The sequence below is a fragment of the Zalophus californianus genome, chromosome 11, assembly GCF_009762305.2.
Source record: "Zalophus californianus isolate mZalCal1 chromosome 11, mZalCal1.pri.v2, whole genome shotgun sequence".
Lineage (NCBI taxonomy): Eukaryota > Metazoa > Chordata > Mammalia > Carnivora > Otariidae > Zalophus > Zalophus californianus.
Genome location: NC_045605.1, coordinates 53,904,062 through 53,928,851, shown reverse-complemented (window position 1 = coordinate 53,928,851; position 24,790 = coordinate 53,904,062). Strand labels below are relative to the sequence as shown.

General features: G+C 40.5%; 1 protein-coding gene across 1 annotated transcript in view; it reads right to left on the bottom strand.

Moving 5' to 3' along the window:
• The window catches only part of GAB2 (GRB2 associated binding protein 2), a 184,131-nt gene that overhangs the window by 157,580 nt on the left and 1,761 nt on the right, over positions 1 to 24,790 (bottom strand). The gene's annotated exons all lie outside the window — the stretch shown is intronic.

Genomic DNA, 24,790 nt, shown 5'->3' with positions numbered 1-24,790 from the left:
CTCAATGGGGAAAAACTGAGAGCTCTTCCCCTAAGGTCAGGAATATGGCAGGGATGTCCACTCTCACCACTGTTGTTCAACATAGTAATAGAAGTCCTAGCCTCAGCAATCAGACAACAAAAAGAAAAAAAAGGCATCCAAATTGGCAAAGAAGAAGTCAAACTTTCACTCTTCAGAGATGACAGGATACTCTATATAGAAAACTTGAGAGACTCCACCAAAAAACTCCTAGAACTGATACAGGAATTCAGCAAAGTCGCAAGATATAAAACCAACATACAGAAATCTGCTGCATTTCTATACACCAATAATGAAGCAGCAGAAAGAGAAATCAAGGAATCAATCCCATTTAAAATTGCACCAAAACCCGTAAGACACCTAGGAATAAACTTAACCAAAGAGGTAAAGGATCTGTACTCTGAAAACTATAGAACATTTATGAAAGAAATTGAAGAAGACACAAAGAAATGGAAAAGCATTCCATGCTCATGGTTTAGAAGAACAAACATTGTTAAAATGTCTATACTACCCGAAGCAATCTACATATTCAATGCAATCCCAATCAAAATAACACCAGCATTTTTTTTTACAGACCTAGAACAAACAATCCTAAAATCTGTATGGAACCACAAAAGACCCCAAATAGCCAAAGTAATGTTCAAAAAGCAAAGCAAAGCATAAGTCATCACAATCCCAGACTTCAAGCTCTATTACAAAGCTGTAATCATCAAGACAGTATGGTACTGGCACAAAAACAGACACATAGATCAATGGAACAGAACAGAGAACCCAGAAATGGACCACAACTCTATGGTCAACTAATCAACAAAGCAGGAAAGAATATCCAATGGAAAAAAAGACAGTCTCTTTAACAAATGGTGTTTGGAAAATTGGACAGCCACATGCAGAAGACTGAAACTGGACCATTTCCTTACATCATACACAAAGATAAATTCAAAATGGATTAAAGACCTAAATGTGAGACAGGAACCTATCAAAATCCTAGAGAACAGAGGCAACAACCTCTTTGACCCCGGCAGTGGCAACTTCCTACTAGACACAATTCCAAAGGCAAGGGAAACAAAGGCAAAAATGAACTATCGGGACTTCATCAAGATAAAAAGCTTCTGTACAGTGAAGGAAACAACAAAACTAAAAGGCAACTGACGGAATGGGAGAAAATACCTGCAGATATCTTATCAAATAAAGGGCTAGTATCCAGAATCTATAAAGAACTCATCAAAATCAACACCCCAAAAATAATCCAGTTAAGAAATGGGCAGAAGGCATAGAACAGACATTTCTTCAAAGAAGACATACAAATGGCTAACAGACATATGAAAAAATGCTCAGCATCACTCATCATCAGGGAAATACAAATCAAAACCACAATGAGATACCACCTCACACCTGTCAGAATGGTTAAAATTAACAACTCAGGAAATAACAGATGTTGGTGTGGATGCATAGAAAGGGGAACCCTTTTGCACTGTTGCTGGGAATGCAAACTGGTGCAGCCACCCTGGAAAACAGTATGGAGGTTCCTCAAAAAGTTGAAAATAGAACTATCCTATGATCCAGCAATTGCACTACTAGGTATTTACCCAAAGAATACAAAAATGTTGATTTGAAGGAGCACATGCACCCCAATGTTTATAGCAGCACTATCAACAATAGCCAAACTATGAAGAGAGTCCAAATGTCCATCAACAGATGAATGGATAAAGAAGATGTGGTATACAAACACACACACACACACACACACACACACACACACACACACACACACAGGAATATTACTCAGCCATCAAAAAATGAAATCTTGCCATTTGCAACAATGTGGAGGGAACTAGAGTGTATTTTGCTAAGGGAAGTCAGTCAGAGATAGACAGATATCATATGATTTCACTCATATGAGTGGACTTTAATAAGTAAAACAGATGAACATAGGGGAAGGGAAGGAAAAATAAAAACAGGGAGGGAGGTAAACCATAAGAGACTCTTAACTAGAGAGAACAAACTGAAGGTTGCTGGACGGGAGGTAGGTAGGGGGATGGGCTAAATGGGTGATGGGTATTAAGAAGGGCATTTGTTGGGATGAGCACTGGGTTATTATATGTAAATGATGAATCACAAAATTCTACTCCTGAAATCAATACTATATTATATATCAACTAATTTGAATTTAAGTTAAAATTTAAAATACTGAGGGACACCTAGGTGGCTCAGTTGGTTAAACATTTGTCTTTGGTTCAGGTCATGATCCCGGAGTCCTGGGATCCACTCCCGTGTCAAGCTACTCGGTCAGCGGGGAGTCTGCTTTCTCCCTCTCTCTCTGCCCCTGCCCCTCGCTTGTACTCTCACTCTCTCAAATAAAATTAAAAAAAAATTTTTTTTAAAACTGAAAAAAGGAAAGACATGGCTCCCCATTCCCTAACTGCCATCCTGTCCCCAAATATTGATAGATTAGCAAGCAAGTTTCTTCCTTTTCTAGAAACCTGTTGTTGCTCCTCCTCCTTTCCGTATATCAGATGTCCTAACCGTGATACTAAAAGGTAAAAAAATAAAAAATAAATAAAGAATTCCATGTTTAAACACATTTGACTGAGTTTTAAACAAGTTAAGTGGATTTATCATTTCAGAGCCTTCAATCTGCTTATGTACATAAAATCTCCAAGAAAGAGAAACATAAAATGGAATGCTTCCCAAATTATGTGACCATAAAACCAAAGGTTGCTGTACCACGTGTCTGAGGTCAAGCCACTAAAATCTACGCATGTATCTCCTCAGTTCCCTGTTCTTAAAGAATAAAAACTCTAACTCCCTAATATAACATACAAGAATCTTTGTAACTTGGTGCTATCTACCTTGTCAATCCTCCCTCCCGCTCCCATCAGCTCCATTCTGATCATGGCTGGGCCCAGTTTCACAAGGTGTTGTCTCCAGCTGGAATACCTTTCTTCTCCCCTTCCAATCCAGTCTCCCCAATGTCCTTCCAGATATGGTTCATACAACACCTCACGGAAGCCTTCTCTGATCTTTCCCACTCAATTAGTCGTACCCTCCCATGTGTTCTCACAGCACTTTATTTATATCTGCACTGCAGCACTTTTCTCAGTGGGTCTCGGGTAGCTATTGATTGATCGCTTTCCTTCTAATCTAGGCTCCTGAAAACCAAAGACTGTATCATTTACATCCTCAGTGAGAGGCATCCTGTAGGTACTCAGTAAAAGCCTACATTTCTTTAGCCCTCTTCTGCCAAGGCCTCTATATTCTAAAACAAAGGTTTCCTGGATCCCCAAAGGGGAAGACTTGAGTCATACCTTTTTTTTTCCTAGCACAATTAACAAGAGGGGTACTTATATTTTTATGTCTAAAGGACTTTCTAAGAACATTTATGTAACTGTGTATTGCATAGTTCCCTACACAAAGCCAAGTCGCCATACATGGAGATCAACCCATTCCTATCTTTTCACAGCCAATTGTAATCATGAACCCCATTTAGACTTAGTCATAATGAAGTCTATTCTTCCAACAGCTCAAAATACTGGAAAATATTATTCATCCAGTTTTAATATAGTCCTATAGATTTGAGAGCAGAAAACTTTCATTTTATTTGTATGTCCACTAATAATAAAGGATTCCAATAGGATCAATGGTATGGGATCAAAACTAGTGGTTATGAGCTGTGGTGCTTCTGCTCATAATGAAAGTTTTCCCTCAGACTCTCTAATGTTTCTCAAAAAATACATTTAATGTAACTTTGGTCTGACTTTATAAACAGGCTTCCAGCAAAGGCAGTAGGTCATACTACTATTTCCATGGGAACTAAGAAAAAGATACAGAATTCAAGAACTCAAACACTGAAGCATAAGAAATATCATAGCTAGAAGAAAAGAAATCTACTTCTTTTCATTTCCCTCACACCAAAAGTTCTCTGAAGCTCCAAATACTCCTTTTTTGACCTGGTTCCCACATGAGCCCCTGACCATCTTTCTCCAGATGTACTAGCACTGGCCAAGATCTTAAGATATGGAACACACACACACATACACAGAAAATACATACTTTCTGAAATATGCATTACTAAAGTCTGGAGTACAATATTCTTTCTTCACTGATAGCAAACTAAATTGGCCATCACATTCCCAAGCTCTCATCAAGTTCATATTACCAAGGTATTTCCCACTGGGTCAGTCAGAATTAAGTCCACAGTCATCATGGTCTCTCAATGAGGTGAGAAAGCAAAGTTGTCAATGTAGCCAGAAAAGGACATGGTCAACAGTAATGTTAGCAAAGACACACCACAAAGAAGTGGCAGAGGGAATTAAAATGGAATGAGGAACTTGACTCACAACTTGCCAGCTACCTCATGTAGAAAGGAGGCAGAAAGAGATTAGATCACTTGTCCAAGGTTGTATTCTTATTAAATAGTAGGGCTAAGATTCAGATTCAGATTTGTCTGACAAGAACATGTGATTATTATAGAATAATAGAGAGGAGAGCTAGGCACTGGGGGAAGACAGTTTGGGGTCAAAATCTGTCTTATTTCTTTTCTAATGGAGAAATCTTACTAAATTTCCTAAATTCCCTATTCTTCAGTTCCTTATCCATGAAACAGAGAAAGCAGAGGAAAAAAAAAATCTCTTACAGCTGCTATGAAGATTAAGTGAGATAATACACAAGTTTGTGTCTGTGTGTTGTGTGCGAATACAGAAATCTATCTATATACGAGTAGGCAAGTCCACATACACACATGCGTGTGTGTGTGTGTGTGTGTGTGTCACAATATATTCTTAAAAAATAATTTCTCTTATCTTCACCCAAATGCTCTTTACCAACCCTTTGCCTTCAGAGCTACAGATACCCTGAGAGAAAACGGCTTCATAATATGTAATGATCTTATTCCTACCACCAGTTTTGCTTATATTTCTTTAAAAAAAGAAAAAACAGGGGCGCCTGCGTGGCTCAGTCTGTGTCTGCCTTTGGCTCAGGTCATGATCCCAGGGTCCTGGGATCGAGCCCCACCCACATCAGGGTCCCTGCTCAGCGGGAAGCCTGCTTCTCCCTCTCCCACTCCCCCTGCTTGTGTTCCCTCTCTCGCTGTCTGTCAAATAAATAAATAAAATCTTTAAAAAGAAAAAACAGTTAACTCTTATTTTGCCTTAAACCATAGCTGTTTGGGTGGAAACAGAAGAATGAGAAACTCCACTTACCAGAGAAGTGAACTACGGATATCTTCATCAGAAAAGAGTTTTCCTCTTAATATCAACTTGAAAAGTTTAAGGATGTTAATACAGTTCAGATTCATTTTAATGGGCATATATTAAGTATATGCTTTACAGGTACTACATATATGAACACATGACAGTCTTTGCTTTCAAAGTCCTCTTAATCTAGCAGGATTAGAGCTACTAGCTCCTGGGCAGAATGAGCTACGTGCCGGGACAGAGTTTCAGTCAACATGCTCTGAGATAGGAACAGGGAAGATAACATTTTACTGTGGGGGAAACATCTGAGACTGACATCAAGAACAAGCCCATTTTCTTCCCCCTCTTTTCTTTGAGAGACTCTAATAGAAGGGAAGTAGATCTTCTACCGTTTTGATTCTTGGACTTTAATTTTTTACAAAGACAACAGAACTTGGCAGGTTCCAGAGAATACAATCAGAACTGGGTATATACTCTTAGCATCCCCTGTAATACTTACTGTTCTATTTTAAAAGTAATTTAAAATTGATTTGTAAGTACAAAAATAGCACATGAATAAATTCTTATTATTTTAAAAAACTGAGACAAATAGTTTGGCAGCTTCTTGAAAAGTTAAACATAGACTTACCATATGACCTAGCAATTCCACTGGGTCCCTTAGGAAGAATGAAATGGGAAACTGGTTTCCATGCAAATTATCCAAGCTTTAACAATCACATTAAACTTGTTAAATAAAATGGGATCTATTCACACAGTGGAATATCATTCAGATGTAAAAAGGAATGAAGTATATATATATACACTACCTCATGGATGAACTTGGAAACCATTATGCTAAATAAAAGAAGCCTGTCACAAAATTTTATTATATGATTCCACTTATATGGAATATCCTGAATAGGCAAATCTGTATAGACAGAAAATAGAAGAGTGGTTGTCCTGGGCTCTGGGGAGGAGGGAATGGCGAGTGACTGCTTAGTAGGTATGGAGTTTCCTTTTGGGATGAGAATGTTCTGGAATTAAATAGTGGTGATGGTCTCAGAACTTTTTGGATATACTGAAAACACTGAATTATACGCTTTAAAATGGTGAATTTATGGTATCTGAATTATCTCAATAAAGCTGTTATTGGGGAAAAAAAACCCCGAGACACTACAAAGTTGCAGCCCCTCTGACTGTCCCCCCTACACAAATCCCCAGTGGTGACCAACGTCAGCGCAGTAGGACTCCTTGTTAGGACGCTCTAGTTCTTCACAATGCCTTGCAGAGGTCCTTGCATGCAGCAGGCATTTTAGGTACTTGTTACACATTCCCTTTGTACAAGGGTAAGATACTACTGTTCTCTTCAGGATACTGTAGATCCTGCTGTGTCCACCACCACGAGAATTCCTTAGTTCAGGATCGGGCCATTTTAGAGGCACTGTTTTCATGAACACCACACACTGCAAGTGCAGTAACAAGAGTGCACAGCACTCGCAGGCTGAAAGCTTACCGATCACAAGTCCAGTTAATAGAAAGCTCTGATATGAATGTTCATGTCAATAAGGAGGTGCTTTGCATCTGCCCTCTCAGTTTACAAAGGGTTGGGAGTAAATGAAACCGGGCTTGGCAAGGCTATTACTACTTTGGAGGCCATGACAGCAAGCTATAAATACATGATTTCTAACTTGAGGTCAAGTCCAACTTAAACAGAAAGCTTAGACAATCTCATAAAAAGACTCTCAGAATGTTACGATATTGTATTTCTCATCTTTTAATTTTTTTGCGGAGGTTTTTGATCGGGGGTACGCCAAGCCACATGAATTAACTTTTTAACACACATCCCGAGGCCCAGTCCCTCAGAGGTTCTGATTTACTTAAGACCACAGCAGGCTGGCATTTGAATTTTTTAAAGCTCTCCAGATCAGCTGGAAACACTCAGTTGTTAGGAACTTGTAGGAAGAATGGGAATGGAAACTGGTTTCCACGCAAATCATCCGAGTATTCATTTAACGATCATGTTAAACTTGTTACAGCTGCCAGTCAGAAGACTGATAGCATATCCTCATTTGACTGAAGAGAAAACGGAGGCTCAGGAATTCACTCTTTAAAGTCAGGAGCAAGGACAGGGAAACACTTCAGAGTCCTGACGATGCCCCACATCTTCCTGGTATAAAGTTTCCAAACTCCCTTGTGGTATTGGAGTTGTGAAAATGTGCTTTAGGGGGCGCCTGGGTGGCTCACTTGGTTAAGTGACTGCCTTTGGCTCAGGTCTTGATCCTGGAGTCCCGGGATCGAGTCCCACATCGGGCTCCCTGCTCAGCGGGGAGTCTGCCTCTCCCTTTGACCCTCTTCCCTCTCGTGCTCTCTGTCTCTCACTCTCTCTCTCTCAAATAAATAAATAAAATCTTGAAAAAAAAAAAAGAAAATGGGCTTTAGGGGAAGGGAACAAGTCTAGAACCAATTTTTTTTTTTTTTACATAATTTTACTTGGGCTTCAATATAATAAAATTTTACTCGGACTTCAGTATTTTTGAAATGTTTTCTAATTTGTACCCTCTGGTTGACACAGCAGTTTCTCTTCACGTACTCCATCTACAAAGTGGCTCCTAAATTAGCAGCTAAGCTTGAGCTGGAAAGGAGGATGTGATACAGGAGCAGCTCTGGACATGGAGGGGAAGTAAAAGAGAAGCCTGTGCCTTCTGGCTCCATGGGGAAGGAAAGGGGGAGAAGAGATCAACAAATACATGATTCTCATTCATATGCCTGCTCCCCACAGATGCGCTCCTCCCTCCCATCAAAGCAGGTTCAACTCAGGGAGCTGTGGAGCTTCCGAAATATCAAGACACCGTTCTCCCAGACATAACATGGGGCGGGCTTCAGGCTACTCAAGGTCACTGCTCAGCTCTGGGCTAATATATGGTATGAGAGCCAAGGCTTGGCTGCAGCAGCAGGAGAAGGCCAAAAGATGAGCTTGGGGCAGCACTGCTCACTCCCTAAAGCCTGCGTATAGCATGCAGGGCTTTCAGAAGCTACTAAGAGACAGGTGGAGCAGCAGAGGTCTGTGGTTGAAGCAAAGAATTCTCTGTGGACAGGAACTTTGAGACAACACATCACAGCCTCCATAGCGGGTTTCTGCACATCACACCCAAAGGACAAAACAGAATTAGTTACAACTCAGCAAACAACTCCAGGATATATTCCAAACCAGACAATGAAGCGGAGGACAGCACACAGATATCAGTGTAGATATCCACACGGATCCTCTTCTAACTCACACAGAGACATGGGATGATGCTTCCTCATTAAGCAGTCACTAACAGGTCTTATGCATCAACTGTTTGCCAGACACTGTTCCAGGCTGATAAGGATTTGGAGATAAATGATGCAAAGTCCCTGCCTTGACGAAACAAGATTTCGGGTGGAGGAAGGGAAATGGGTAGAACTCTGAACGATGAAGCATTTACTCAAAGAGTTCTTCCTAGGAGGAAGCTGAATTCTGAAGACTCGAGGGAGACTGTTTATCCTGAAAAATTACGGCATGATGACAGACTTAAAAATGCCCCAAAATTCTTTGATGTTCTATCCAGCGGGAGGTTGTAAGTCTATTTACCTTCCTTGAATCTAAGTGGGCTTATGACTCCTTTGACCACAGGAGTGTGACAGAAGGAGCACTGTGTAACTTCTAAGGCTGGGCCATTAAAAAGGGCCATGAAGTTTCCATTTTTGGCCCCCAAGACATTCACTTTTGGAACCCCTGAGACAGTAGGTCAGAAGTCTGGTCACTTGGAAGCTGCACGGAGAGGCCACTTGCAGGTGCTCCAGACAGCAGCCCCAGCTGGGCACAGCTGCGTCATCCCAGCCCTGGTGACATTTATGTGTGAAGACATGCTCAGACGACTCCAGTTCCTAACAGCCGAGGCACCTTCACCATCCAAATCTTCCTAGCTGGGGCCCCAGACATTGGGGAACAGAGACAAGTTCCTGCCATGCCCTGTCTGAATTCATAACCCGCACAATCTATGAGCAAAACAAAATGGTTATTTTATGCCACTAAGTTTTGGGCATGCTTTATCACGTCCAAAGATTTATCATGAAGCAAAAGTAACTGGAACAACAGATGGGAACTGATAGAGAAGCAGATCAGTTAAAAAAAAAAAAAAAAGCTATATTTTCTCTGGCTGTCTAAGCCTGGTTTGAGATAAACTTTTTATCTCATCACAGGAGACTAAATAAATTGTAACACTATTGTTAAGAATATCTGTTTTATCGGGGCACCTGGGTGCTTCAGTAGGTTAAGTGTCTGACTCTTGATCTTGGCTCAGGTCATAATCTCAGGGTCATGAGACTGAGCCCCGAGTTGGGCTCCACGCTCAGTGTGCAGTCTGCTTGAGATTCTCCCTCTGCCCCTCCCCCCGCTTTTGTGTGCTCTCTCTCTCAAAATAAATAATAAAATCTTAAAAAAGAAAAAAGAATACCTATCTTATCTACAGCAGCTATAATCTGGGCCATCCCAAAAGAATCTGGTAAGACACCATTCTCTTGTCTATATTTTCAATATGGGGCTAACATTCCCATGATGCCATTTAGAGCCATCTGTGAACTCAATTTTGCCTCCCTCCCTTGGCACATCACATATGATAGGTATTCAGTAACTCTGTGGAATGACTGACTGGTTCCTAGGAGTCAGGGGAGAGAGAAGAAATTCCAGACAAAGCAAAGGGCTCGTGGTGAGTAAAGGTGGTGAAGGCGGGGTCCTGGGGAGAATGAAGTGGGCGACTTGAACCTCATTCTTAATCCTTTCCCCGTCCAGTTTCCCTCAACATTCATGTGCTCCTATCTTTAATTAAGTTGTTCTCATTACTTGAAATGTTCTTTTCCCAGCTGCTTGGTGAACTCCTACTCATTCTTCAAAACTCTACCTCAATTGTCATTTGCCCTGAACCGTCCCTGGTACTGCTCCACTCCAAGTGGAATCAATCACTGTACTCCACTCTCCTGCAACACTTTCCTCTACCTCTGGCATAGGAGAATACTCTCCATTATATTTAATAAGTTTAGAGGTCTATTTTCCTTGATAAACTGTGAGTTACCAGACAGCAAGGATGATTCCTACTCATTGCCTTATCTCCTGCGTGAGTGTGTATGTGCTAAACACTAGGTCAAAAAAGAAAAAAAATCGCTGCCTTTGAGGAGGGAACATAATTAAGGAGAGAGAGATCTCAAAACACAGTCACGTAGCAATGTCATAAAAGCTGTACAGAGGTATAACGAGATGATGTGGGAAGACAGTCTCCCTCAGAAGAAAATCAGGAAGTGGCACGAGGAAGGTGACATCTGAGGTAGGCCTTGAAACCAAATTAAGATCAGAAGACTGCATGGGGGTGAAATCTATGGAACCAGAGCTAAAAAAGGTCTAAGAAGGGAACCACTAAATAAAAGGAAAGTCTGGTTAGGTCTGGTCAGTCTTTCCCTCCCTACTGCTGGAGATTCCCTGCTCAGGTTATTCCAAGTTCCCTGTTTACCTTAACCAAAACCACTCAGTCTTCCTTGCCAATTACATCAACTATTTGTGTCAGAAAGTACCTATCATTTGAAGAAGTAACTCATTAAAAAATGAGTCAATAATATGTGAAAATGTGTTCAAATCAGCAGCAAAGAAATCAAAATTAAAACAAGGAACTACTTTTTACCTGTCAAATTGTCAAGTATTTTCAAAAATTACACTATATCAGAGAAGAATCAGGGAACTAAAACTTCATCCCTTCTGAGAGGCAATTTGGTGTGATGCATCAGAAACCTTATAAATAACTGTACTTTTTTTTTTAAGGATTTTATTTATTTGAGAGAGTGAATGAGAGAGAGAGAGAGCATGAGCAGGGGGAGGGGCCGAGGGAGAGGGTGAAGCAGGCTCCTGCTGAGCAGGGAGCCTGAGTGGGGCTCGATCCCAGGACCCGAGGATCATGACCTGAGCCGAAGGCAGATGCTTAACAGACTAACCCACCCAGATGCCCCATGACTATACTCTTTGAACTAGAAATTCCATTTATAGGAATTGTCCTAAGAGTATGTCTTTGCTACAAAGATTATCACAGCATTATTTAAAATAGCAGAAAATAGTAAACTACCTAAATGTTGAAGAGAAGAGTCAAATAAATTTGGCACTGCAATGAGTGTTAACAGTTACCATTTATAGAGTGCTTACCATGTGCCTGGCATTGGCACATTTAATACCACAGCAATCTATAAGGCAGTTGTAGAAGTGAATGTTGAGTGAGACTTTTCCAGTGGTAAACAGAACCCACAGCTAAGATCAGAGAGGAGGTAAGTTTCCCCCAAGGTAGAGAGGGCAGTCAATAACTAGGGCTGGGCTAATTCAAGAATTTATTAAGAAGCTATAGTATGAGATCTTCTAATGCAACCATCACCTGTGCCTCCGCACTGCCTTTCTCCCTCCTCACTACCCAAAGGAAGAGCAGAGATGAGGAGGGGAAACCACGGATCCCACGCCCTACTGTGTACTGCTGTATTTTGGGTGGTGGTCTCCCTACCCCTATGGAGGGTTTTCTGAGAGAATCTGTTACAGACATTAGAGGTGACAAAAAAAAAAAATTTAAAAGGCTTGGGACAAGAATTTTTTAAAAAATTATAATGCCTAATAAATATCTCTTCAGGTAATTAGCTTACAGATCTGCCCTGCACCATTCTGGACAGGGAAAGGGGAAATGGAAGGAGAAGGGCACCAATGCTGTTCCCCCATTGTTTGGCATGGATGTGAGTCCCCTGGGTCAAGCAGTCCCATGGAAATTGCTGGCCTTGAGCTCTCTTATTAGATACCCCAATCCCCAAGACGGCTGTCAAGTTAGCAAGTGGAACCCAGCTGTGGGATACAAGAGAGGGAGGGATTGGCCTGAAACGGGCTGAAAGAACTTAACAGCAGTTTCCTCTCCAGGTCTAGAGACCATGCAGTGGGAAAAGCCTCCCAAGAACTCACAAGTGTGGGGCGCCTGGGTGGCTCAGTCATTAAGTGTCTGCCTTTGGCTCAGGTCATGATCCCAGGGTCCTGGGATTGAGTCCCACATCGGGCTCCCTGCTCAGCGGAAAGCCTGCTTCTCCTTCTCCCACTCCCCTGCTTGTGTTCCTGCTCTTGCTCTCTAATAAATAAATAAAATCGTAAAAAAAAAAAAAAAAAAAAAAACAAACCTCACAAGTGTAGGGAGCACACACACAGGCAGTGCTGGTCAGGCAACAGTAAATGCCATCAAGGGGGACCCAACAGTGGCCATTTAAGAGACACTTATCCCTGTCCCTCTCCCTCTTGCTGTCCCTGCACACGCCTAGAAGAGGCAGAGCAGAAGTATCCCAGACAGACTACCTGTCCCCCAACCCTACACTCTCCAAAATGAGGAACAGAGAACAGGAGTTATACAAATAAACCAAATGTACCTTCTTCCACTTCGTATCACTGGAACCACAGTCTGGTCAGTAATAGGAGGAGGAAAAGCTTTCGATTAGGTATACTGAAATTTAAAAATGGTGGCCTATCAATAACCCAGAGTGACCAGAAGGCTGTGGACTCTGCCAGGGGTATCAAGGGATCCATCCTGTAGAGAAGATTTTGACAAAGCACAGTTTGGAGTTTTGACTGGACAAAGATAAAGCATTCATGTTTACACCCCTCTGAGTTAAAATTACTCAATTAACTGGCTGAACTTACCATTATCTCCACAAATTGAGGAATCAAAGCTCTGAAATAAAGAAATGTGCTCAGGATCACAAAGCATGTCGGAGGCTCAGTTTGGCTTCTAATCCAGGACTGACCCCAGATCCCACGCCTTTTATAGTACAGCTGGACTTTTTAATATAGGGCTCAAAGCCATATTCCCAGTATCTGCAAATCCATTTCAAACATTTTTCAATACTGAGTTTTCACCTTAAGGGTAATCTTAAAATACATAGTCTAGATCACCTGAATGATCATCTTATGAGTGAATGCTGCTTCTTGATTACCAGCATTTGCATTTATAATTTTATTAATATCAAGTATTAAGTTCTTTAATTTTCATACACTAATGACTAATGAGAAAAGACAGAGGTGACAGCATATAAATAATGTGGTCATACCAATTAAAAGTCAAATGGCTTGCTAAACCAAGGTTTCACGGTAGTTCAAACATAGAAATGTGGTGGGAGAGAAGAATGGGGCACAGAACAGGCTCCACAGGAGTAAGGGCCATATTCACATTTCAAGGAGCAATTTAGTTTCAGCAAAATATATACTGTTGTTTATGTAAATTATATTGCTTCTGAAGATTTACATTTAATTTGTTAATCTGTTAATCTGTTTTGTAATTGTAGAAGAGTTCTAAGTATATATTTATATCTCACAGTGTTTGTTTATAGACATTTTGGTAACATAATAAAGATAATTTAATTCAACATCAAAAACCTGTAAAAATGTTTAAAGTATCTTTATATTACACATACTTGAGAAGCTCTGTGTTATGTTATTCTGCTTAAGCAGCCATTAAAAGCCATGTCTTAGAAGACTATTTTCTAACACAGGGAAATATTTTCAATATGTTAAAGCATACAAAAGATGATACACTCTTATTCTTTGTAAAAAGGACATATAGAAAAAAAGAGACTGGCAAACACACTAAAATGTTAACATTGTTTATGCCACGGGAGCCGTATTACAGGTGCTCCTTATTCATATTGTTGCTTTTCTTAATCTTCTGTTTCCAATAACTTTATTATAAGGGTGACATTTAAGTATTACAAAAAATTAAATTTTTACTAGCTTATCCCATGGAAGTTCCCAAAACCTGTTGCTAAAAACAAAAAACAAACAAACAAAAAAAACAACTGCATTTTCAATCCAGTTCTAGCTCAAGTTCTTTGTTCTTCAAAGAAAAACGTAACCAATCCTAAAGTAATATTTATTCAAAACTTAAAAACATATAAAGTACTAGCCAACCAATAACTTACTGTGCTTTAGATACCAGGGCTACAAAGGTGAACAAAGACTGGTGTACTCTAGAAGCTAAACCAACAGTCACTGTACTATGGCATAATAACACAAGAGCCAGGAGAAGGAGGTTCTAGAACTCATTCTGATGTGGAGGGCAGGATCAAAGGCAGCCATAAGGTGACACATGAAATGAGTCCTAAGAATGTATCAGGAAATCAGTGTAGAAATGTGAAACTGCAGATTACCCAGCAAATGAAATACAAACATGGGTCATGTGAAACAACTCACTGACCACGCTAGACCAACCTCTCCTGGGTGCCTACAGCACTGGTCCTTGGCATGTGTACGGCCTGCCATGAGAATTCAAGCATGTTCCCCAGCAAGATTATAAACTCGAAGGGGAATACCATGTACTTTGTAGACTCTTATTATTTGTTAATAAGAGTGTCCTCAGAAAGACTTCTATAGGGCATTAAACTCAACACACTATAGCCTCTGCTGATATACAAAAAATATATATATACAGCTAGCCTATATCCATTTTTTCCTCTAGAAAACTCGTACCAAAAGATCAAAGCAACAGACTCATTCCTATAATCCTCACAAGGAAATCAGCCTACTATATATAAACTTAGCACGTTCCCTTGCTTTTGCAAGCCAGCAGAGCTCCAACCAGAACATTCTTCCAAGGCAGGCAAAGGAAAGACACAGTGATAGCCTGTCCAAGAACATCTTCCAAGTGAGCGGCAGTGATACTGTATGATACTTAAATGCCATGGCTCATCAGCTGGGGTGAAATTCTCAGAAATTCTACGTATATAGCAGAAGAGGTCTGTACAGTCTATCACAGTGAACAACTGGAAGTAACATATGTGTCTAACCAAAGGACACGTGTACATAAGGTATGGTACATTCACTTACGTGCTATTTTTAAGACTTATATACATGTTCAGCGTCTGCTTTAAAATACTCCATCAAAGAAAGAGTAAAGGGGATAAAACAGATGTGATAAAATCTTGATAGTATTTGAAACCGTGGGAATTGGTGTTCATTAGACCATTTTCTCTACTTCTGTGTATGACTGAAGTTTTCATAATTAAAAACTGGAAGAAATACTAAGCAGAAGTGAAAATATTCAGTGGTGAATTGTGGGAAAAAAAAGCAGCGTATAAAGTGATAGTTCACAGTGCTTATAACCATGTAATTATATGTATGACCAACCCAACAGCAGTAAGAGCCCTTTAATGCCCACGTGGGTTTCTAGATAACACTTTTACTCAAAGAAAAGGATTCTTTGAGCAAATGGCTAATCCTAGGTCTGGATCAGGAAATGTACAAGACAAACCTGAAATATCTTGCCATACCAGATAACAAAGAAGCTATCAAATACTAGTAAGGTCATGTTGAAAGGACTCAGAAGACTAAAGATATTCTAGCCACTGGCTAAAGCTATTACATGAGCATCGGTAAGAAAACTAGGGGCGCCTGGCTGGCTCAGTTGGTGAAACATGCAACTCTTGATCTCGGGGTTGTGAGTTTGGGCTCCATGTTGGGTGTAGAGATTATTTAAAAATAAAATCTTTAAAAAAATTAAAAAAAAAAAGAACCAGAAAAGATTCAAACACATCAAATATATTTAAATATGTAATCTGATAATGACACTTAAAAATGCCCTAATTAATTACTTTGAAGGATCCTAAGGGACCCACTCCCTATTTTCACAATTAGCAGACAAACAGTAAGAAGCAAGTATGAAGCTGGGGGTGGAGGTGAGGAAGTTGTTAAGAATAAATGACAACCGCTTTGCCTCCCTTGTAGCTGGTACTGGACAAGTGGCTCCAAGCCTGCATCAAGCTCTAAGTGAGATACTTATCCTATCATGTAAAGTGCTCATCATCTAGCAGAGGGAGACAGATACAAGCCTGATGTGAGAATGTCAAACTAGAGGTGGAAAAACGCCATGGAAACAAGCCAAGAAGAGGGCTCACTTTGGAGGGGCCTAGAGGGTAGAGAGATTTCTGGGCTTAAAGGGTTACTACTGGGAAGTTTTTGGAACATTTCTGAACATGGGCTTCAGAATCTCACACATTGATCTTTACATCCCCTAGCACACACAAGTTTCCCAGGGACTGGCCAAAGTTACAGCTTCAGACAAACCCCCATATGGTTTTATCCACTTTCTCTGAGATCAGGAGACCCTTGAGATGTCCCTTTCAGGAAGAACTTAACTTCCGAGAACTTGATGTCATATCTAGCTTGGGATCCACTTACATTTTGATACTATAAAATTCAGGTCTGGCCCAAATTTGAAAAGGATGTGAAACACTCACGCTCACGTTCAGAGTTCCTATGAGAGGGTTAACAATTATAAATCAACATCAGCCCCTACTGCCACATCCCCCAATATTAAATACCTACTATGGGCTAGACACTGCACTAAGATCTTTTTTCACTTGTTATCCTAGTAAATTCTTCAACTCTGTGAAGAAATACTACACCAGTTTTATAGACAAGGAAATAGGTTCAGAGAATCAAGTCATTTGCTCAGCGACCCAAAGGCCTTTGAAACACTAAGACACAGATCTTCTGAAGACAAACAACGTCAACATGCCAGTGCCATTTCACATTGAAGGAGGGGCTGAGAGGCAGAGACTCAATGAGTTAGAGTGATGCTCTCTATTAATAAATGTTCCATCATCTAAGGCCTTTCATGGACTATCCACCACAGCTCTCCACTTACTTTTCAAACCTCTTTTTGATTTCTACTATAGACTCCAATGTGGATGGAATTTCACTGCCCCTTGTCTCCCATCCCATGTGCACTGCCCCTTTCCCATTTCAATTGCTATGTTCCTTCCCCAGCCCCAGTTCATATCCCCGCCTCCTATTCCAGGAAGCCCTTCCATCTTTTTCCATCCCAACAGCTCTTGCTTTCATGAACATGCTACCTGGACCATATATCTCTATGTAAAGGTATTGATCTGTTTTATTTTTTTAAATGATTTTATTTATCTATTTGACAGAGAGACAGCGACAGAAGGAATACAGGAAGGGGGAGGGGGAGAGGGAGAAGCAGGCTTCCCGCTGAGCAGGGAGCCCGACGCAGGGCTCCATCCCAGGACCCCGGGATCATGACCTGAGCCGAAGGCTCAGGCGCTTAACCGACTGAGCCACCCAGGCGCCCCGATCTGTTTTACATGTATACTTCTGGTCTCCCTGGCCTGCTAGTTCCTTGAAGCCAGGGTTGAATACTGATTTATTCCTTTGGGAAGACAAAGGACACAAAACATACTCTATAAATGCTTGTCAACATTACTTGGATGCAGGCAATAGCCTGCCCAGGAACCTTTATTTCTCAGCATTTCCTATAAGCTTGAGGTTACCATATTCCACTATTCCCTTCTAGCTAGAGAAAGGCCAGTGAGAAATAGAAAGCAACATCAAAGTTGTTTCACTAAGCAAAGCAGCAGGCGTGCATTCCTGCTTTGCACAATCTTACCGCCTCTGGTCCTCAGATATCCCTGAGAGAGCATTCCATACTCATTCAAGGCTATGGAGATTCTATCCTGTCTTTTTCTCTTGGGTTAGAAGTATTAGTTGGGCCACGTACCAACCCTTAGTAAATGAGGAGTTGTGTTCTTTGTAAATTGTGGTAAAATGCACACATAACATTTATCTTAACCATTTATAAGTGTACATTTCACTGGCATTAAGTATTCATTTCTTTTAAAGATTTTTTTATTTATTTGACAGAGAGAGACACAGCGAGAGAGGGAACACAAGCGGGGGGGTGGGGGAGGGAGAAGCAGGCTCCCCGCGGAGCAGGCAGCCCGATGCGGGGCTCGATCCCAGGACCCCGGGACCATGACCGGAGCGGAAGGCAGACGCCCAATGACTGAGCCACCCAGGCGCCCCGAGTATTCACATTACTGTGCTCTCATCACCACCATCCACCCCAGAACGCTTTCCGTCTTGCAAAAGTGAAACTCTACACTCATTAAACAAGAGCTTCCCATTCTTCTCTCCCTGCAACCAGTATTCTACCTTCCATCTCTGTGAATCTGACTCCTCTAGGTGCTTCACATAAGTGGAATCACATAGCTTTTGTCCTTTCACGAATGGTTTTACTTAGCATAATGTCACTAAGATTCATCATGTTGTAGCACGTCTACATGTCAGAACTTCCTTCCTTTTTAGAGCTGAATAATAGTCCATTGGATAGATATCTGTAAAATGCATTTATTCACCTATCTGTTGATAGGCATGTGGTTGATTCCAAATGAGGAATTTTGATCCAATGCTAGTGATAAGAAGCTCAGCGACTGGCCCTGGGTTAGAGCAGTCCCTTTGATGTTATAAACACTATCAAGGAATCAATCCAGTGATTAGAACCACAGAACAGAAAGCAGCTAAAGGAATGCCCACCTGGTTATCTGTCCCAGGAATTTGGACCAGACATAAGCTTATTTAAATACTCCAATAAAGCCCTGTATAATAATAATAATAAAGCCCTGGCTTCTTAGGATGGTTTAGAAACAAATCTTAAATTCGCTTGTTCCTGAAGACCTCCTTCTCCCTTGTTCTTTTTTTTCTTCTCCTCTTTGGTTTATTAAGATCTAATTGACACATAACATTGTGTAAGTTTAAGGTGTATAACAATAGCTTGATACACTTATATATTGCAATAGGATTACCACCACAGCATTAGCGAACACCTCTATCACATCACATAATTACCTTTTCTCTTTTCTGATGGGAACATTTAAGATCTACTCAGTAATTTTCGAGTATACAATATGGTGCACCTTAACTGCAATCACAGTGCTGTGCATTAGATCTTCAGAACTTAATTCATGTTTTAATTGGAAGTTTGTACATGACCCCAAGATCAAGAATCACATGCTCCTCCAGCTGAGCCAGCCAGGCACTCCTATGAGCTCAGCTTTTTTAGATTCCACATATAAGTGAGATCATATAGTATTTCTCTTTCTCTGACTAATTTCACTTAGCATAATGCCTTCAAGGTCCATCCATGTTGTTGCAAATGGCAGGATTTCCTTCCTTCTCATGAAGAATGTTCAGAAAACACCAAGCACAGTACACACACACACACACACACACACACACACACACACACAGTGACACACCCCTTCTTCATCCATTTATCCACTGAAGGAGGCTTAGGTTGTTTTCATATCTTGGCTATTGTGAATAATGCTGCAATGAACATGGAGTGCAGATGTCTCTTCAACATCCTGTTTTCATTTCCTTTGGATATATACCCAGAAGTAGCACTGCTGGATCATATGATAGTTCTATTTTTAATTTTCTGAGGAAGTTCCCTACTGTTTTCTTTTTAATTACAGCCATTCTAACAGGTGTAAGGTGATATCTCATTGTGGTTTTGATTTGCATTTCCCTGATGATTAATGATGTTGAGCACCCTTTCACGTACCTGTTGGCCATTTATATCTCTTCCTTGTTCTTACCAACCCACATGTTCTTTTTTTTTTTTAAGATTTTATTTATTTATTTGTTAGAGAGAGAGGCAGGCAGAGGGAGAAGCAGGCTCCCCGCTGAGCAAGGAGCCCAATGAGGGACTCAATCCCAGGACCCCGGGATCATGACCTGAGCCAAAGGCAGATGCTTAACTACTGAGCCACCCAGGCATCCCCTGCACGTTCTTTTCAGAGCCCACTATCTTCATCATCCTGGAGATGGTCCAGCAACACCAAACTCTTTTTAGTGCCCCTGCACATACTCTGCAGTTCCTTGCCCCAGGCTTCCACGGTCAGTGGTCTCACTAGCTGGAAGACTTTCTTCTCTTGGCTTACTTCTAGTTACGGTGACCTCTCCAGCAAGACTTTTTTTCTTCTTCTTCTTTGTAGTCCCAGAACCTGAGTGCTTGGCATATAACGGCTGCTTGATAAATTATTAAAGTAACATATTTGCTACATTTACATTCTGTGTTGAAAAGACAAGTTTAAAGAAAAATTCAAGGCCAAGGGGATTATAATTTTTATTTATACTTTAATATTGTTCAAATTTTCTAATGATGAGCTGACTTTTCAATTTACCTTTAAAAAAAATAAGATTAACCTGATCAGGAATAAAGTGGAGAAATCAGTCTACCAGGTTTTAAGACATCATACAGCTATAGTCATGAAGACCATGTGGTAGTTAGTGGCAGTAGGACAGAAACAAAGAAAAACGGAGAACAGAAAATCAAGCCATGCAAATATGCCCGACTCATTTATAACAAAGGTTCAAAAGCAGTTCAATAAAGGAAGCATGGCCTTGCCAACAGTGGTGCTGGAGCAACTGGGCATCCAATGACAAAAATCAACAACAACAACAACAACAAAATCTCAACCCAAGTCTCACATCTTATACAAAAATGAACTCAAAACAGATCATGGACTTAAAACTAAAAAATGTTTAGGGAAAAGAGGGAAAAAAAAAATCTCTGCAACCTATAGCTTAGCAAAGAGTTCTTAGACTTGACCAAAAAATGTACAGCTCATAAAAGGAAAAATTGTTAAACTGGACCTCATCCAAAATGAAAACTTTTGCTCTGTTAAAGACCCTGCTAAATGAATGAAAAGACAAGATACAGACTGGGAGAAAATATTTGCAAGCCACATTATTTGACAAGGACTAGTATCTTGAGCATATAAAGAACTCTCAAAAGTCAACAATAAAAAAACAAACAATCCAGGGGTGCCTGGCCGGCTCAGAGGACCATGCAACTCTTGATCTCAGAGTCGTGAGTTCAAGCCCCACATGGGGTGTAGAGGTTACTTAAATAAAAACTTAAAAAAAAAACCCAAAATAAAAAAACCCCAAACAATTCATAAAGAAAATGGACAAAAGACTTACAGAAACATTTGACCAAAGAAGACATACAGATGGCAAATAATCATGAGAAAAGATGTTCAACATCATTAACCATAGGGAAATGGAAATCAAAACCAGTAAGTAAGGGGCGCCTGGGTGGCTCAGTTGGTTAAGTGTCAGACTCTTGATTTCAGCTCAGGTCATGATCTCAGGGTCGTGGGATCAAGCCCTGCATCGGGCTCCCCGCTCAGTAGGGAGTCTGCTTGTTTTCCTCTCCCCCTACTCCTCTTCCTCTCTCTCTCAAATAAATAAATCCTAAATAAAAATAAAACCAATAAGTGAACAGTTTAACAAATGAATTATGGTACATGTATACCATGGAATACTACTCAGCAATAAAAAAGAATGAACTAGTGATACATACAAGTTGGATGAATCTCCAGAGAATTATGCTGAATGAAAAAAGCTAATCCCAAAAAGTTAGAAACTGTATGAACCCATTTATGTAACACTCCTGAAATAACAAAATATAAAAATGGAGGAGAGATTAGTGGTTGTCACGGGTTAAGGATAGTGTGAGAATGGGATAGTAGTGGGTGTAACTATAAAAGGGCAACATGAAGGATCATGTGGTGGTAGAAATGTCCTGTATCTTGACTCCACCATTATCAGTATCCTGATGGTGATATTGCACTCTAGTTTTGCAGAGAGTTACCATTAGGAGAAAGTGGGTAAAGAGTACACATACCTCTCTTCACTAGTTTTACAAATAGGTGTGCATCCATGATCACCTCAGAGAAGTTTAATAATAAGTTTTTTAAAAAATTAGGCTTTGGGACAAAAATCAGGTGACACTGGACAAGTTACATCTTTTCTCCTAGGGCTAAAAAGACTAAATTAAGAGACCAAATGTCTAAGCACAGTGCCTGGCACAGAGTAAGTCCTCAACAGATGACTATTTAAACGACAATCTTAAGAGTCATGGCAGTGGAAGGGCGCCTGGGTGGCTCAGTCGTTAAGCGTCTGCCTTCGGCTCAGGTCATGGTCCCAGGGCTCCCTGCTTAGCAGGAAGCCTGCTTCTCCCTCTCCCACTCCCCCTGCTTGTGTTCCCTCTCTCACTGTGTCTCTCTCTGTCAAATAAATAAATAAAATCTTTAAAAAAAAAAGTCATGGCAGTGGGGATGGAGAAGCGTAGAGAAAAAGATATTAAGATGATAGCACTAGTGGGTCTGGAAAAAGAGGAGATGTGGGGTAGTGGATGACAAGGAGTCAAGGTTGATTCCCAAGTTTCACACTTGAACAAGTGGGTAGTCAGTGGCACCATTTACTGAGCAGAGGAATACATGAGAGTTTTGGGTGTGGTGAGTGTGTGATGTCTGGGAGACATTTGAGTAGAGATGTCCAGTTAACAACTGTATATGCAAGTCTGGAGTTCAAAACACAACTCTGGGATGGAAATTTAACTTGATAATGACCAGCATGCAATGATAATTGAAGCCAGGAGAATGGACGAGATGTCTGAGGAGGAGAAAAGAGCCTAGATCATAACCCCTGTGATGATAAATGAACTTCCAACTTTAAGGACTGGGTAAAGAGGGTCATTTTAGCAAAAGAGACTTAGAGTGGCCAAAAAAGGGAGAAAAGTCAGGCATTTATCATATTAACTAAGCAGTGAAGAAATTAAAATGAGTAGTGAAAAAACAGACCTCTGAATTTAATGACCTAGGTGTCACTGGTGCCTTTCAGACAACACCTTTAGTGAAATGACAAAGTAGGTTTTGGACTGGAGCCAAATGACAAGAAGGCAGGAGAAATGGAGACAGTATCAACAACCTTGAATAAGAAAAGGAGAAAGCATAGTGAGAAGGAAGGGGTGTGATACTGAGGGAGGATTTTGTTAAAGGGAAGTATGTTTACATGTTAATGGAAAGGGATAGCAGAGGGGAAGACACAGAAGATTCATGATAGAAAGGGTAATAATGATCTGAATAGACAGGATGAAATATGATCCAAAGGACAGGTAGCAGGATTGCTCAGTTAGAAGGGGCACCTCATCAGGGCACCTGGGCATCAGCTCAGGTCATCATCTCCATTATCTCAGCACTGCCTTCCCCAAAGAAGGGGCACCTCACCTACTCTAAGAAGAGGGAAAAAGTAAAGGAACCATGCAGATATAGGTAAATTTGGAAATATGGTTGTAGTATGTTGTGGAAAAGGCAAGGTCATCTGCTAAGACTGATGGGATGGCTTAATTTTCATTCCCAGCATCTAAGCCAGTGTCTGAGACACAAATAATAAATAAGTTTACTTAATAAAATAAAAATAAAGTTTCCGCACTTCAGTTGTTCATTAGAACCAATACACAATTTTCTCCAAATTAGCCACTAGAGGACAGTGTTGCTACCAATCTTTTCCCCTAAATCTATTAACCCAGTGAAATTAATAGAAAATTAGAGCACTGTAGGTCATAAAATGTTTTTCCTTGAGAAAATGTGGCTTCAGCCTTATATACGTGTGTGTGTGTGTGTATGTGTGTGTGTACATGCACACACACACTCATATACAGGCATACTACAGCATGATGGGAGGGCTGTTCCTTTTGCCAGCCTCCCACTACAAAGTTATCATTATGGCCCAGCGGCAATACTCACCATTTTCCAGAGGCCACTTTTTGTAATTCCCCAATGTGCACAGCAATACTGAATAGATCTCTACATTTTCCTATGATTAATAAATTAGAAAAGACTGATAAAAAAAATCCCTAAATCTAGTCCCTGGTAACATTTGCCATAGCTTCTTTCAAGTTGTTTTTCCTATTTACTACCCCTCCTCAAATTAGAGAAAAGTTTTTAAAATTAATTATAAGTAGTTGCAATCTATTTCATTAACTTCCTTTCTCTTTATCTCAGATGCTTGATACACCACATGCCTGTGATATATATCAGAATAAGCAGCTATTTGGGGAGGGGGTGTTTAGCAACGGAGCTGGGAATTACTTGTCTCCTAGATTGTTTCTAATGAACAGAGGGAACTGGCAAAGTTCTAACTGAAAACAAGGTGCAGAATTTCTCAACGCACAAAAAGAAAATAAGATGTAAAGGCAGACTCTAACCCCATGAGTTTGGGGTCAGACAGATCAGCTCAGTTTTAACTAAGGGAACTGAGTTCCCACAGTAGAGGAGACTTCCAGTCATACCACTGGAACACATCACCTCCAAGCCTAAGAAAAGCTGTTACTAGCTTGATCAGAGGTCTATGGGTGGGAGCTCTAAAGATGATGGGAAAGAGGCTGAGGTCATCATATGACTGTAAGGTGTCCAGTACTTCAGATGGGTGGAAAAGGTGCCTCACTCCAAAGCCCCCAAACTTGCTTTTTTGTTTGTTTTTGTTTGGGGGGGGGGTTGAGCTAAGGTTGCTTGAGAACAAAAATACCAAAGAAATGGGTCATAAAAAGAGTCTAGGTGATAGACTTGAAGTAGTCATCACTCGAACACAGACAAGGTATCAAATTGTTTGCAAACTGTATCAAAGTTTCAAGGTTCTTTAGGGTAGTGTTCTAACTTGAAAATTTTCACTGGATACTCTATTCCACTAGCTGGTAATGTTACTACACCATTACTAATAGTTTCAGAAACTCTTTGGGGCCAAAGATTTGTTTTGATTTTTATAAAAACATAAATAGCAAATTACTCATCCTTAACCTAATATAAAAATTCACCTTTCCTAATGAGCTGATACAACTCTGAAAAGGGGGAAAACTCTCTTTCTTAGTAATTATACTGCTTTGGCT